At 53.4% G+C, this 14,809-nt stretch overlaps 1 protein-coding gene across 2 annotated transcripts in view; it reads left to right on the forward strand.

Moving 5' to 3' along the window:
- The first annotated feature begins 2 nt into the window (after nucleotides 1-2).
- The window catches only part of LOC115479482 (RNA-binding protein 4B-like), a 125,610-nt gene continuing 110,803 nt past the window's right edge, over nucleotides 3-14,809 (forward strand). Inside the window, exon 1 of one of the 2 annotated variants that reach the window (XM_030217411.1) lies at nucleotides 3-146. The gene's annotated coding sequence lies outside the window, so the exon portion shown is untranslated. The remainder of the gene's footprint in view (nucleotides 147-14,809) is intronic. The other variant, XM_030217412.1, reaches the window with a different exon arrangement.

Raw genomic sequence — 14,809 nt, forward strand, 5'->3', positions numbered from 1 at the left:
AGGGTGTGCGGCTGTGTGTGCGCGAGCGTCAAGGGAGAGGCTTGGCGCGCGCAGTCTGGGTTAGGGCGCCATTTTGTCGTTCTGTGAGTGTGACTGGTTGTGTGAGAGTCCGAAACTTGTTCCTGTGGTTCTCGTGTAACAGTAAGGTGAGGAAACAGTACATATTTCCTTTTTTTTTTTTAATGGTATAAAGGAGGAAAAAGTAATGACTTAACGTTTGCAGCTCTGTTATTGGCTGAGCGTTATATACTGTCTTTAGGCCTCGTGACTGTACGCCGTAGAAGTAGGCAGTGTGGGGGTAGAGATATGTTGAGAGAGTTAATTTAGAAGAATTGAGAAGGATGTTATAGGTAGGACAGTATTGCGAAAATGGAGAAATTGATGGAGAGGGTGAGTGTGGAGGGATTTTTGGGCGAGTATTATTGAGAATGAATAATTTGTGTAAGGGGCTTTTTTTTGGGGGGGGGGGGGTTATTGTGAGAGTGGAAAATATCCATGGTGTGCAAACGTACATGGTTCTGAGGGTGGGTTTTGAGAACAGAGGGATTCGGTTTCTTGGAGGAGACCATGGAGGGTATATGAGATGTTACAGTGAGAATGAAGAAATTCTGTCGGCAAGGTGGAGGTGTTGAGACCAATTTCAGAGGAAGTGATGGTAAAGGAGGAAGCAACGAAAGTGGAAAGTTTCGGGCGGTTAGAGTAGTACCTGAGAGCCAGAGAAGCCAAGATCACAAGAACCTATACTGAACCAGGCAAGTCATTTAGTTGTCTATGTCCAGCATAAATTTCTGAACTTTCTTGGGTACAAGACAAAATCCTCTGTACTGAATGTAATTCGCCTTTAGTTTACACCTGAAAAAGGTATCAGCTAAATCTATAAATTTCTCTAAAGTGAAGGGTTGGTATCGTGACAACAAAAAAAATCTTGTTTCGGATGGGGAGTGAAGAAAAGGGGCAGAACTAACCCTTTGGGAGGATGGGGCAAAGGGTTTTTTTTTTTTTTTGGGGGGGGGGGGGAAGGTGTAGAAATGTAGAAATTTTTGGACTAGCAGCCTGAAACCCTAGAGGTGAGGTCACTAGGTGTCAGCTGTGCCGTTTTAAAAAAGGAAGTGGAGAGTTCCTGCCTCCAATTGCTCCTGGAACCCTTGGGGCTACTCGCTGTTCAGAGGGGAAAGGAAAAGAGGTTAATCACTGACATGTTTAAGTGGGTAAGAGGGTTATATTGGGCCTATTGGATTATTTGAGATTGAGGAAATTCAGATTCCCTGTGCAGCTAGTTTGCCAGTACCACTGTAGGTTTTTCAATGTGACATTCCTTAGCACCTACAGTAGATGGATCCAGAAACTTGTGGGTTGTGACATTTACCAGCAGGTGGTAATAGAGAGGACTGAACCATTTGGTATGTCCCTATCTCCAGCAGGTGGTGGACTCTTGCAAGCTCTTGGTTTCATCTGTTGTAGGTCCTGTTCAGGGGTTCCCAGTAGAGCTTGGGGGCGCTTGAGCTAAGTTTTGCTGGCTTTAGGGGATATGCTTGGTGGGTACCAGGTCCCTCCTCCACCCTATCCAGCCACTTTTTCTTTTCTCCTTCACAGTTAAAAAAAAAAAAAAAGAGAGAGAGAATTACAGTACCCTTTTCCTGCTTTCGTGGTTACTTGGATGTTGGAAGGGTTGACTGTTGCTACTGGTATACCTTGGGCCAGAGTGGTGAGTCAGAACTTTATTCCTGGAGATTTGGCAAGTGTTCCTTTAAATTTTTGTCGCTCTAGACTTACTCAATGGTTAGACTTACTCAATGGTTTAACTTTTTCCTTGTGATGGCTGTAGAGCCTTAGTTCTACTTTTGTTGTTTAAAGCAGAGAGTAGAGTCGGGGAAATGTCAGTGGGGTGTTCTGGAGGCATTTCAGTGGAGCCAGCCTTTTTCGCAGGTAAACCATTTGTCTTCCTGTGCTGTGCAATTGCAGCCTCTCGCTCTCCTAAGTTAGTGTTTTAGAACATGGTTTTTCAGGCCCTTTTAAATTGGCATGATTTCAGCTCCCATGGCTGGGGATCCATGCTGCCTCTTCAAACTTGGCATATTCTGGATCTTACACGTGACTGTATTGTAACTCCTGGGTCTCTGGTACCTTTTTCTCAGCAACATTTAAGTGCATCAAGCCTATATTCTGCAAAGGTCTCCTCATATAGTGCCTTCTGCCTGTCTCTCAAAGATTTCTGGGTCCTTGCAAGTTTCTTAGCCTCTGCAGTGGGATTCTGGGAGTGAAGGGAGATGTTTAGCTGTTCCATAGCATCCCACAGATCAATCCAGAGACTTGTGGGTTGTGTCCCTCTACCAGCAGGTGGAGATAGAGAAAACCTCCGAGGTTTGCTATATGTGGACCTGTGCAGCCAAGTAAACCTCAGTTTCCTTAGTGTCCCTCCGTACCAGTCCAGGAACTGACTCGTGGGTTATGTACTCCTTCCTTCCAGCAGGTGGAGACTGAGAATTCTGAATCTCTTGAGCCAATAAGAGCCCTATGCAACTAGCCTTAGATTGAGTAAACTTAGTCTCCAGCAGGTGGAAGGAGGTGAGCCTTTCGTCTCCTCTGTCGTCTTTATTGGGTTTTCTGTTTCTTTTAAAGGTAGATTTTTGTCTGGACAGAAGCTGTTTCTTTTTCTCTCTGTGCCTCGTGGTTAGGCTTTGTTATGACTGGGTGCAGTGTACACCTCAGTCAGCCTTGGGGTGTTACACCCGGGGGGGGGGGGGTAACCGGGTCCCTCCCTCTCTATAGCTCCTTGGGTCCCTGCAATATGTTATTGCTTTATTGGGGGACAGCTCAGTCTTCAGAGGAAGAGCACTGAAGCTTCAGGAGAGGCCGCCCTTTTAAACTGAAAAAAGAAAATCAGCAGAGTGCCGATTTCTAGCAGCGAACGGCACAGTAGCTCTGGGAGTGGGCGTTTTTGGCTGTAGAGAGTCTTCAGCTCAGATCGTTTTAAAAAAGAAAAGGAAATCTCCCAGGTCCGAAGCTGTGGGGCCGGGGCCCGCATGATGGCCAAGAAGCTGCGCCATTGTCAGGTGTGTCAGCGCCGGGGGGGGGGGGGGAGGATCCTCTGGCACATGCAAGTTCTGCACCACCGTGGAAACAGCTGATCTGCTGGTTCCGGTGGTTCTTTCTTCTTCAGCGGGGTCAGTCGAGGCTTCGGGTAGTCGGTGGCGGTCCAGTCTTCCCGTTGCTCGGTCGGGTCGCGCTCCTGTTTTGGTGGGAACGGTGGCCATTTTGTCAGCTCCAGCATCTGTGGAGGACCGTCTGTTCTTCTGGGGGACAGTCTGCTGCAGGGCTTCCTTCTTCTGGAGGTATTCAGGAGGGAGGTTCCCCCCAGAATTTATTCAAATGTACCAGGCTTTCCTTCTGAAGCAGTCAGGTTACCATTTGCTTCATTCTGGATTTTTTCAGGGGACCCTCCACCCAAGCGTATACCTATTAAGAGAGAGAGTCTGGGGGTCTTGAGGAAGATCAGGCTTCAGACCAAGATTTGGATATGCCTGCTTTGGAGGATATAGAGTTTTTAGATGAGTCACAGTTGGAGGACTCTGGTCCCACGGAGGCAGGGTCAGATTCTGGTTTTCCAGGTGAAGATCCGTCGGTGGTTCGTATTTTTCACAAGGAGGACCTTCAGCAGCTAATTTCTTTAGTGGCCAACACTTTGCATTTTGAGGAAGATCACCGCAGTTCCTGAGGTGCGTAAGGTTGATTTACTGGTCAATGGAATTAGACGCCCTGGGAAAACTTTTTCCTATGCATCAGGACATTAGAGATATCACCCCATGCTTGGAATAAACTCCCTGAGACCATTCGCCAGGCCCCCTCCCTGCCCATCTTCAAATCCTCACTCAAAGCCCATCTCTTCAATGTCACCTTCAGCACCTAACCACCATACCTCTATTGAGGAAATCTAGACTGCCCTGACATTTCATCCTTTAGATTGTAAGCTCCTTTGAGCAGGGACTGTCCTTCATTGTTAAACTGTACAGCGCCGCGTAACCCTAGTAGCGCTCTAGAAATGCTTAGTAGTAGTAGTGGGATTTCCCGGATTCTCCCTTTAGGTTAGCTAGGTCCATGGTAAGACTTTATCCAGTTCCTGAGGATGATAGATCTCTTCTGAAGGTGCCTGTTGTGGACGCTGTAGATTTGGTGGTCACTAAGCGCAATACTGTTCTGGTAGACTGTGGTACCGTTCTTCGGGATGTGCAAGAGCGTAGGCTCTATGCCCTTTTGAAGAGTGCTTTTGACATCTCCTCTCTGGCTATGCAGGCAGCTCTTTGTGGTTCTTTAGTAGCTAGAGCCTGTTTCCATATCATCCCACAGATCAATCCAGAGACTGGTGGGTTATGTCCCTTTGCCAGCAGGCGGAGATAGAGAACGTCTGAGGCTCTATATGTGGATATGTGCCACCAGCTCAACCTCAGTATTCTCTCTATCTAGCAGGTGGAAGTCCTAACTCTGCAGCTGTCTGGATTGGGACTCCTCGCCCGTTCCCTCGGGATGAGTTGAGGTGCCCGGGGGTTGAGCATTCTCTTCTTCTGAGCAGGGATACCTGGTGGTGCCTGGTCCCTCCCTTTCTCCCCCCACTCTCTGGTTCCTTGTCTGTGAGTGGTAATTTTCTGTTTAAAAAAAGAAAAGAAAACATCAGAAGGAAAGTGCAGTATATCTTTAAACTCACTTGGCTGGGAAGGCACTCGCAGTAAGCAAAGTTTGCTTCAGGTAATCGGGAGGGAACCGTTGTTTTGGCTGGTTCGGGGTAATTGGGCCTCTGTGCACATGGCAGCCCCGTCCGAGTTAGTTAAACGCTGCTCAGGTGTGGAAACCGGAGAGCAGCGTTGGGCGCATGTGATGCCTGCCCTCTGGTCTCGGCAGGGAGGGCTGGAAAATGTCGCAGGCCAGTCAGCCCCCTTATCCTTGTCTGGGCATCCTTCCTCCCGCCCAGCGGGAGATGATTTCGGCGCAGTCACACCTCTGCAAGGGCGGGAGGCGGCTGAGTCTGTCGGCTCAGGCAGCGTGGAAATCAGCTGATTCCCGATCAGCGGACGCTGGGGACAGTCTCTGGGGGTATGGAGGCGATACCTGTGCCGGGTCAGTTGTTTTCCCGTGCAGAGTCTCAGCGCGGAGGTGTTGTGGGCGCCATTTTGGAATCGGGGAAGGATCCGATTTCGGGGTCGCCCATTGTTGAGGGTCAGCGGCAGGTATCCCTACCTAGGGAGACTTGCAGCTGGGGGATACCGGGGACTCAGGCGTGCCTTTTTCTCCCGAGTTCGTCCTCCTTTTGCATAAGGCTTTTTTGTTGAAAAGGTCTGGGGGGGGGGGGGGGCCCTGGACAGTGGAAGTGGCTTAGGGGCCCCTCAGGAGGATCCCTCGGCCTCTCCTTCCTTTTTGACCAAAAGACATTGCTTGGATTTTCAGGAGTCAGAGGCGAGGACCTTAGGATCTGACGTAGATGATGGTCAGTTGTCGGATGTTTCCCAACTGACCCGGTCAGTATTGTTGGAGGAGGGAGAGTTAAAGTATGAAAGAGGTGATGATCCCATGGCGGCTCGGTTGTTTCATCAAGAGGAATTGGCGAGTTTAATTGTCAGCGCATTGGAGATCCTCAGTATTTCGGCCCCGGACAGTGGTGGTCCCTCATCAGCGGCCCCTTTTATGTCAGGGACTAAGCGGCCGGCCCGTACCTTTCACATTCACGATGCTATGAGGGTACTCATTGCAGCGCAGTGGGACACTCCGGAGGCGGGTTTACGCGTGGCAAGGGCCATGACGCGGTTATATCCGCTTCCAGAAGGAGAGCGAGACGAGTTGCGTTTACCCGCGGTAGATTCTTTGATCACGGCAGTGACTAAGAGAACTACATTGCCGGTGGAAGGCGGGACGGCCCTTAAGGATCCGCAGGATAGGAAGTTGGAGTCTTCTTTAAAGGCTTCCTTCGAAGTAGCTGCATTATTTTGCATGCCGGCATCGATCTGCGGGTCCTGTGCAGCCCGGGCATGTCTGTCGTGGGTGCAGAAGGCATCCTCCTCTGAGGAGTTGGTGACAAATTTGCCTTCGCTTGAGTCTGGTCTCGCATATTTGGCGGACTTGTATGGTATCCGAGCATCGGCCAAGGAGGTAGCCCTGGCAGTGGTGTCTCGCCGGTGGTTGTGGCTTCATCACTAGGTGGCTGATTAGGGAAGATGGCTGACGGGTAAGGAGCCCCACGACTGAGCTTCCGAGATCTGGGCTGTGGACCTGCCTGGACCGAGCCGCACTGCCCCCGGCTGGGCTGAGAGGGGATCTCAGGATCGCGGCGGCCTCACTGAACTCGGCCGGTGAGCCGGGATTGATTGCGGGGCTGATGCGGCGCGTCCCAACTGCCTCTCTGCCGCGGCCCGAGCTGACTGCCTGCCTCGTGGTCGCGGCACGTCCCGACTGCCTCTCTGCCGCGGCCCAAGCCCTTCTAGCGACCCTGATACGAGAAGGGCCGGGCGGGCAGACCTCCAGCGTGTCCAGCACTGCCGCCGCATTCCCCAGCCGGAACAGCCCGGGCACGGCCTCGCTGGCCACAGATCGTGGCGCCCACGCTGCTCGTCCTGCCGCAGCCTGCCCCCCATCGTGTGGCTGAGTCCTCGGGATTAGGGCAGTCGTAGTGGGGCATTGCGGATCCCAGCGGGGCAGACTTTTGCGGTGCTTTCACGGTGCTTTTGCTGCTCTGAAGGCAGTGTGTGTAGCTGCCCAACTATTCCAGCTTGCACGGTCCACTCGCTCCAACTTCTCCCTGCTTGCCTGCTCCAGCCTGTTCCAGCTCTCCTGGTCCCTGCTTGTTCCAGTCCGCCTTATCCAGCTTTCCACCTGCTTGTTCCAGTCCGCTGATCCAGCTTCTCCCTGCTTGTTCCAGTCGTCCTGATCCCTGCTTGTTCCAGTCCTTCGGCTCCAGCGTGCTCCAGCACGTTCCAGTCGTCCTGATCCCTGCTTGTTCCAGTCTGCTCGATCCAGCGTGCTCCAGTCAGTCTGCTCCAGCGTGTTCCAGTTTGTTCCAGTTCGCCTGACCCAGCTTCCCCCGCTTGTTCCAGTCCATCGACTCCAGAGTGTTCCAGCCCGTTCCATTTCTCCTGAGCCTAGCTTGTTCCTGCCCGCCTGATTCAGCTTCTTCCTGCTTGCCCCAGTCCACCGGATCCAGCGTGTCCAGCTAGTTCCAGTCCGCCGATCCAGCCTTCTCCGTGCCTGGTCCTATCCATCGGCTCCAGTGTGTTCCAGCCTGCCTGATCCAGTTTCTCCTTGCTTACTCCAGTTCATCTGCTCCAGCGTGTTCCAGTCTTCCTGATCCCAGCTTGTCCGTCTGCTCATCTTGACACAGTCCATCTGTTCCTGCTTGTTCCAGCTTGTTCCGGCTTGCTCCAATCCATCTGCCTGTTAACACATCGAGTAACCTGCCTGCCTGCTTGCGAGCCTCTCAGCCATTGACACCTACCTGCCTGCTAGCTTATCAGCCATTGGCTTACCTAATCGCCAACCCAAAACCTAGCTTTCAAGCCCTATCTATCTGCTTAACACAGTCATTACATAGTCACCTATTAACACCTGTTAACTGCTTAACACCTCAGTCACTACATAGTCACCTGTTACACCTCAGTCACCACCTATGGCCCCTGTCCATGTTCTCTTCCTTGCCCTGTCCCTTCCTAATCTTCTTCCCCCCCACTCTCACTGTCTACCATTAGAACCCGCTGCCCTCCCATTCTGCCCGCCACCGCAATACCCTATTCACCTCCATCCCTCACCTCACCATCCCTCTTGTCCCCCTCCTCCTTCCTGGCTCTCAACCTTCAGCACTTCCTTCCTGCCATTAACCCATCCCCATTCCTCCTAAGTACACCCTGTCTTCATCGCCCGACCTCCCCCCACCCTCCTCTGCACTCTCTTGTTCCTCCTCCTGCTATCTGCAGGAGACATTAACCCTAATCCAGGTCCCCCTCACCTGTCCCCGTCCTATCCTTGCGAACGATTCCGGGATGTCTCCGATCTCGTCTCTATTCCCCTCCTTCCCCCCTCCTCCCTCCCCTTCTCATGCGCCTTGTGGAATGCCCACTCAGTCTGCAACAAACTGTCTCTCACCCACGATCTCTTTATCTCTCGCTCCCTCCAACTGCTCGCCCTAACCAAAACCTGGATCTCCCCGGAAGACTCTGCCTCAGTTGCAGCCCTCTGCCATGGAGGCTATCTGTTCTCCCACACGCCCCGCCCAGTTGGCCGCGGCAGAGGCGTTGGGCTACTACTCTCACCCTCCTATAGTTTCCAACCCTTCCACCTACCGCAGTCTCACTGCTTCTCATCCTTTGAAGCCCATTCCATCCGGCTATTCTACCCGCTACCACTCAGAGTGGCAGTCCTTTACCGCCCTCCCCTGATAAATCCTTCCCTTCCTTCCTCACCGACTTTAATGCTTGGCTCTCCGTCTTTCTTGACCCTTCATCTCCGTCCCTCATTCTCGGAGACTTTAACGTACACGCTGATGACCTATCCGACCCCCATGCTTCTAAGTTCCTCATCCTCCTTCAACCTCCAGCTGTGCTCCACCACCCCTACTCACCGTGACGGCCATTGTCTTGACCTCGTCCTCTCCTCCGGCTCACCCTCCAATTTCCACGCCTCAGCTCTTCCTCTCTCCGATCATCACCTGATCACATTCACACTTCTTCACTCCACCCCATCCAACTTTAACCACCACCTCCAGGCTATTGACCCCTCCACCTTATCTACTATCTCTAATCTCCTCCCCTCCATCACGTCCTCCGAAACTGTCGACAAAGAGGTCTCCGCTTACAATACCGCTCTCTCCTCTGCTTTGGACACCCTCGCACCATCCATCTCCCGTCCCACAAAGCGCACCAATCCCCAGCCCTGGCTGACTCCTTGCATCCGTTACCTTGGCTCCTGCACCCGATCCGCTGAGCGCCTCTGGAGGAAATCTCGTACCCTTTCAGACTTCCTCCACTACAAATTCATGCTATTCTCCTTCCACTCCTCCCTATTCCGTGCAAAACAGGACTATTACACCCACTTGACCAATTGTCTCAGCTCCAGCCCTCGTCGTCTCTTCACCACCCTTAACTCCCTCCTAAAAGTGCCCCCCGCTCCTACTACCCCTTCTCTCTCTCCTCAATCACTGGCAGACTACTTCCGCGACACAGTGCAAAAGATCGAGTTCACGACCAAGCCACCACCTCCTCTTCACCCTTTAACCCTCTCCCTCAACCAACCTACCCAGGCCTCTTTCTCCTCCTTTCCCGACATCACCGAGGATGAAACTTCCCGCTTTCTTTCCTCCTTGAAATGCACCACCTGTTCCTCTGATCCCATCCCCACCAACCTTCTCAACACTGTCGCCCCCTCCATCTGTCGCATCCTTAACCTCTCTCTCACCTTCAACTGTCCCTGACACCTTCAAGCACGCCGTTGTCACACCTCTCCTCAAAAAACCTTCACTTGACCCTACCTGCCCCTCCAACTACCGCCCCATCTCTCTTTTACCCTTCCTCTCCAAAATACTTGAGCGCGCCATTCACAGCCGCTGCCTTGATTTTCTCTCCTCTCATGCCATCCTCGATCCACTTCAATACGGTTTTCGCCCTCTGCACTCAACAGAAACGGCACTCTCTAAAGTTTGCAATGACCTGCTCCTGGCCAAATCCAGAGGTCACTACTCCATCCTCATCCTCCTCGATCTTTCTGCCGCGTTTGACACTGTCAATCATGATTTACTTCTTGCCACGCTGTCCTCTTTTGGGTTCCAAGGCTCTGTCCTCTCCTGGTTCTCCTCTTATTTGTCCCACTGCACCTTCAGGGTACACTCCCATGGATCTTCCTCCACTCCCATCCCACTATCTGTTGGAGTTCCCCAGCGATCTGTTTTTGGACCCCTTCTTTTCTCAATCTACAACTCGTCCCTGGGCTTGCTGATCTCGTCTCATGGGTTTCAGTATCATCTTTATGCTGATGACACCCAGCTATACCTCTCCACACCTGACATCACCGCGGAGACCCAGGCCAAGGTATCGGCCTGTTTATCCGACATTGCGGCATGGATGTCCAACCGTCACCTTAAACTGAACATGTCCAAGACCGAGCTCCTCGTCGCTTCTTTCTCTTCAACATCAGCAAAATTCGCGCTTTCCTCTCTGAGCACACCACCAGAACTCTCGTCCACGCTCTCATTACCTCTCGCCTTGATTCTCCGAGGACAAGCAGGCTGCTTGCTCTCACTGATGGGGATGACGTCCACGGCAGCCCCCTCCAATCGGAATCTTCACTAGCAAAGGCCTTTGCTAGCCCTCGTGCGCCCATGCGCACCGAGCATGCGCGACCGTCTTCCCGCCGAACTGGCTCGTGTTCGTCAGTCTTCTTTTGTCTGCGCTTGGGATGGTCGTGTTTTGCCACAGTTTCGTGCCCCTCAAGTTGACCTCGCGCGTCTTCGCGATTTTTGCTTTAAAAAAAAAAAAAGAGAGACCGATCCGGTCTTTACCCCTTTCCCGTGTTTCCAGCTTTTTCCCCTTATAAGTTTCCTTTCCCTTTCGGGACCGGCTTATTTGGCCTCGGAACGGGTTTTTTCTCCTCCCTTTTTGGTGCCTTTCGTCATCGCGAATTTTGATTTCGCCGGCATGATTTTTCCGCCCATGTCATCAGTCTTCCAGCGGCTTCAAGAAGTGCACCCAGTGCGCCCGGGTAATCGCGCTCACTGATAGGCACTCTTCGTGTCTTCAGTGTCTGGGGGTTGGGCACCGCCCGCAGGCCTGCAGTCTTTCTGCTCTTTTGAAAAAGAGGACTCGGGTAGCGAGATTGGCCCAGTGGAACGCGTTGCTCTCGGGCTCTTCGACGACAACAGCACGGGATTCGTCGAGTGCATCGACGTCGACAGCATTGAAGTCTTCGACCTCTGCATCGGCTGCATCGAGGCTTCTACCTCCTGCATCGTCGGTACCGAGACATTGAAAGGCTGCGTCGACGTCGGTGGCACCGGGACCTCCGCTATTGCTGATTTCGGACGGTGGTGCTTCGTCTGGAGTGCAGGTGAGGGCTGTGCATTCCCCTGCTGGTGGCGGTGAGCCTTTGGGTGGGTCTCCTCCTGCCCTGAAGGCTCCTGCGGTACAGCCCCCCCCCTCCTCCCCCCGAGATCGGCCTCGGCCCCGAGGAAGCGACGGTTGGATTCTACGTCCTCGTCGGTACCGGGAAGCTCCGGTGACATGCTTCGCTTGAAGTCAAAGAAGCATCGACACCGGTCTCCTTCCCGTCTCGGTACCGAGAGCTCTGGGTCGCCGAGGGAGTCGTCACTCAGAAGGTGTTGATGCGCTCCCTCTTGGACAGCTCGGAACAGACTCTGACCTCGACGCCTGCATCAGTTTCTCAGTCTTTCTCCACAGCCGCTCTGCACGAGAGTCTCCGGACCGTTCTTCCAGAGATTCTGGGAGAGCTGTTGCGCCCTTCTCCGGTACCGGGGGTGCTTGCACCACCGGTACCATCGGGTGAGGCGACGGGCCCTTTGCCCGAGGTGAGGTACCGGCTACGGCCGCCTCCCAGGCAAGACTCCCCGTCGGTGGAGGGAGCTTCGCCGGTGCTGGCGAGGGAGTCCACCTCTCGACGATCCTACCGTGGCCGTATTCCCACAGAGTCGAGTCGGGCACGGCTTCAGACGCAGGTCCGTGAACTTGTCTGATACCGATGGTGAGGCCTCGTGGGAGGAGTAGGAGGACATCAGATATTTCTCTGACGAGGAGTCTGATGGCCTTCCTTCTGACCCCACTCCCTCCCCTGAAAGGCAGCTTTCTCCTCCCGAGAGTCTGTCTTTCGCGGCCTTTGTCCGGGAGATGTCTACAGCCATCCCCTTCCCGGTGGTCATGGAGGATGAGCCCAGGGCTGAGATGTTTGAGCTCTTGGACTATCTTTCTCCACCTAAGGAAGCGTCCACAGTACCCATGCATCATGTCCTAAAAAAGACATTGCTGGCGAACTGGACCAAGCCATTAAGTAATCCCCACATTCCCAAGAAGATCGAATCCCAGTATCGGATCCATGGGGACCCAGAGCTGATGCGCACTCAGTTGCCTCACGACTCTGGTGTTGTGGATCTGGCCCTAAAGAAGGCTAATAGTTCTAGAGAGCATGCTTCGGCGCCCCCGGGCAGAGACTCCAGACCCTTAGACTCCTTTGGGAGGAAGGCCTATCATTCCTCTATGCTCGTGGCCAAGATTCAGTCCTACCAGCTCTATACGAGCATCCATATGCGGAACAATGTGTGGCAGTTAGCGGGCTTGGTGGACAAGCTCCCTTCTGAGCAAGCCAAGCCGTTTCAGGAGGTGGTCAGGCAGCTGAAGGCGTGCAGAAAATTCCTGGCCAGAGGGGTATATACCTTTGATGTTGCGTCCAGGGCCGCTGCTCAAGGTGTGATGATGCGCAGACTCTCATGGCTGCGTGCCTCCGATCTGGAGAATAGGATCCAGCAGCAGATTGCGGACTCCCCTTGCCGAGCGGACAACATTTTTGGAGAAAAGGTCGAACAGGTGGTAGAACAGCTTTCGACAAATTCTCCCGCCGGCAGCCTTCAGCATCTACCTCATCAGGTAGACGTTTTTATGGGGGAAGGAGGGCTGTTCCCTACTCTTCTGGTAAGCGTAGGTACAATCCTCCCTCTTGCCAGCCTGCGGCCCAGGCTAAGCCCCAGCGCGCTCGCTCTCGTCAGCAGCGTGCGCCTCAGCAAGGCCCCACGGCTCCCCAGCAAAAGCAGGGGGCAAGCTTTTGACTGGCTCCAGCAGAGCATAGCCGACATCAACGTGTCCGTGCTGGGCGATCTGCCGGTCGGGGGGGAGGTTGAAAGTTTTTCACCAAAGGTGGCCTCTTGTAACCTCCGACCGTTGGGTTTTTCAAATAGTCCGGCAAGGGTACACCCTCAATTTGGCCTCGAAGCCCCCAAATTGCCCACCGGGTGCTCAGTCCTACAGCTTCCAGCACAAGCAGGTACTTGCAGAGGAACTCTCCGCCCTTCTCAGCGCCAATGCGGTCGAGCCCGTGCCATCCTGGCAAGAAGGGCTAGGATTCTATTCCAGGTACTTCCTTGTGGAAAAGAAAACAGGGGGGATGCGTCCCATCCTAGACCTAAGGGCCCTGAACAAATATCTGGTCAAAGAAAAGTTCAGGATGCTTTCCCTGGGCACCCTTCTTCCCATGATTCAGGAAAACAATTGGCTATGCTCTCTGGACTTGAAGGACGCCTACACGCACATCCCGATATTGCCAGCTCACAGGCAGTATCTGCGATTTCGTCTGGGCACACTTCACTTCCAGTACTGTGTGCTACCCTTTGGGCTCGCCTCTGCGCTCAGAGTGTTCACGAAGTGCCTGGCTGTAGTAGCAGCAGCGCTTCGCAGGCTGGGAGTGCACGTGTTCCCTTATCTCGACGATTGGCTGGTGAAGAGCAATTCCGAGGTAGGAGCTCTACAGTCCATGCAGATGACTGTTCGCCTCCTGGAGCTACTGGGGTTTGTGATAAATTACCCAAAGTCCCATCTTCTCCCAGTACAGAGACTCTAATTCATAGGAGCTCTGCTGGATTCTCGGATGGCTCGTGCCTATCTTCCGGAGACAAGGGCCAACAATCTGCTGTCCCTTGTCTCCTGGGTACGAGCGTCCCAGCAGATCACAGCTCGGCAGATGTTGAGATTGCTTGGCCACATGGCCTCCACAGTTCATGTGACTTCCATGGCTCGTCTTCACATGCGATCTGCTCAATGGACCCTAGCTTCCCAGTGGTTTCAGGCTGCTGGGGATCTAGAAGACGTGATCCACCTGTCCACGAGTTTTCTCAAATCCCTGTACTGGTGGACGATTTGGTCCAATTTGTATCTGGGACGTCCTTTCCAAATTCCTCAGCCACAAAAAGTGCTGACTACGGATGCGTGTCTCCTGGGGTGGGGAGCTCATGTCGATGGGCTTCACAGCCAGGGAAGCTGGTCTCTCCAGGACCGTGATCTGCAGATCAATCTCCTGGAGTTACGAGCGGTCTGGAACGCTCTGAAGGCTTTCAGAGATTGGCTGTCCCACCAAATTATCCAAATTCAGACAGACAACCAGGTTGCCATGTGTTACATCAACAAGCAGGGGGGCACCGGATCTCGCCCCCTGTGTCAGGAAGCCGTCAGCATGTGGCTGTGGGCTCGCCGTTACAGCATGTTGCTCCAAGCCACATATCTGGCAGGCGTAAACAGTCTGGCCGACAGGTTGAGCAGGATTATGCAACCTCACGAGTGGTCGCTCAACTCCAGAGTAGTGCGCCGGATCTTCCAGGTGTGGGGCACCCCCTTGGTAGATCTCTTTGCATCTCGAGCCAACCACAAGGTCCCTCAGTTCTGTTCCAGACTTCAGGCCCACGGCCGACTGGCATCGGATGCCTTCCTCCTGGATTGGGGGGAAGGCCTGCTGTATGCTTATACTCCCATACCTCTGGTTGGGAAGACTGTTGAAACTCAAGCAAGACCGAGGCACCATGATTCTGATTGCTCCTTTTTGGCCGCGTCAGATCTGGTTCCCTCTCCTTCTGGAGTTGTCCTCCTCAGAACCGTGGAGATTGGAGTGTTTTCCGACCCTCATCACACAGGACGAAGGGGCGCTTCTGCATCCCAACCTCCAGTCTCTGGCTCTCACGGCCTGGATGTTGAGAGGGTAGACTTTGCCTCTTTGGGTCTGTCGGATGGTGTCTCCTGTGTCTTGCTTGTTTCCAGAAAAGATTCCACTAAGAGGAGTTACTTCTTTTTATGGA

Source organism: Microcaecilia unicolor, chromosome 11 (genome assembly GCF_901765095.1).
Source record: "Microcaecilia unicolor chromosome 11, aMicUni1.1, whole genome shotgun sequence".
Classification (NCBI taxonomy): domain Eukaryota; kingdom Metazoa; phylum Chordata; class Amphibia; order Gymnophiona; family Siphonopidae; genus Microcaecilia; species Microcaecilia unicolor.